The sequence below is a fragment of the Priapulus caudatus genome, unplaced genomic scaffold (assembly GCF_000485595.1).
Source record: "Priapulus caudatus unplaced genomic scaffold, Priapulus_caudatus-5.0.1 Scaffold556, whole genome shotgun sequence".
NCBI classification, from domain to species: Eukaryota; Metazoa; Priapulida; class Priapulimorpha; order Priapulimorphida; family Priapulidae; genus Priapulus; species Priapulus caudatus.
Window position 1 is genome coordinate 141,679 of NW_014577617.1, and position 1,750 is coordinate 143,428.

A 1,750-nucleotide genomic window follows, 5' to 3' on the forward strand; every position below is an offset into this window, starting at 1 on the left:
GTGTGTGTGTGTGTGTGTGTGTGTGTGTGTGTGTGTGTGTGCGCGTGGGGATGGGTGTGTGTGCATGTGTGTGTGGGGTGGGTGGGTGTGTGTTTGTGTGTTTGTGTGCGTGCGTGTGCGTGCGTGTGTGCGTTTAGTTTCTTTATTACCTGAGTGGAAATGCTGCGTGTTATCTATTATCGCGAAGTTTAGTGCTTCTGATGACAACCTAGCTACTGATGCACTCACCAAGCAATGATGTTCTCCTCTAAACTTCTAGTGCCACGTCTTCGAGTAATAGTGTGATAATATCGCGTGGCACCGGCAGTGCCATCCTCTCGCAGACGTCCAGATGGTTATGTCGATGGTTGTGTATACAATCAAGAGCGTATAAAGAAGGAGAGCGTACAGCGGTGAAATGCTGAAACCATATTGCAGTAATAGTCGAATTAATCAACTTTTCCCGTTTTATTTTGACGATTCCTTGCAGTATTATCGATCAGCTGTCCTACCTTGATAATATAAAACAAACCGCATGTCCCTACGATGCCCCTACGCTGATATAATGAGCGGTGAAAATATGGTATTTTCGCCGAAAACCGACTCGAGATCACTTTACTGTGACTGTCTCTCGCTTTGTGTCCAGTGTATTGCTTCCGGTCGCCGCTGTGTAGCGTCATGGTAGCGCTGACTCACGTCAGTACTATAGAGTTTACTATACATCCAGCGTGAGATGGGCACAGGGGGGGGTCATCACTATGGCAATCAATAACAGAAGTCATTCATTCCATTTGTCAATCATTGACGGAAACACGTGAGGTTTCCCGACGTTACCTCAAAGCGAGAGACAGTCACAGTAAACAGTGATCTCAAGTCGGTTTTTGGCAAAAATACAATATTTTCACCGCTCATTATCTCAGCGTAGGGGCATGGTAGTAACATGCGGTTTGTTTTATATTAACAAGGTAGGACAGCTGATCATTAATACAGTACTGCAAAGAATCGTCAAAATAAAACGGGGAAAGTTTATTAATTCGACTAATACTGCAACATGGTATCAGCATATCACTGTTGTATGCTCTCCTTATTTATATGCTCTTGATACAATCAATAGCTGGGGTTGTAATTTTATGGATAGTTGTATGTTCAATCAAGCTGGGTTTAAAATATTATCGATAATTGTATAGATAATTGATAATTGGATTGTTATATTGTTAGTTGTATGGCTATATCGGTAGCTGTATGGATAATCAATAGTTGTATATACGATCAATAGCTGGGTGCTGCAATATTATATATAGTTATAGGTAGTTATATAGACAATTGATAGCTGTATACAATAGTTTATAATTGTGTGTTTGTGTGGCTGCTGCAGGACGTGGCTACGGAGGGAAGCCATCCCATCAGACTCTACTCTCGCTACATCGATCGCATCCATGTGTTCTTCAGGTGAGTCCGTCCGTCCGTCCGTGTCACCGCCGCGGCGTCCATCTCATGTTTTAACCTTACCCGTATGCTTGTGTCAATTCTATCCTCACGCTTGTGTCACTCTTGCCCCCATATCCGTGTCAACCCTACGGCCACGTACGATCATTACCTTTATCCTTACATTATTTATATTTTTACGCCTAACCCTAACCCTAACTCTACTGCCACGTTTGTGTCAACCCTGCCTGTCCTAGTGTTTGTGTCAAATCTATCCCCATGTTTGTGTCAACCCTGCCTGTCCTAGTGTTTGTGTCAAATCTATCCCCATGTTTGTGTCAACCCT

The 1,750-nt window shown here is 43.3% G+C and overlaps 1 protein-coding gene across 1 annotated transcript in view; it reads left to right on the forward strand.

The window, feature by feature from the left end:
• The window catches only part of LOC106811609 (pre-mRNA-processing-splicing factor 8-like), a gene marked incomplete in the record, with an annotated part of 49,936 nt that overhangs the window by 16,301 nt on the left and 31,885 nt on the right, over nucleotides 1-1,750 (forward strand).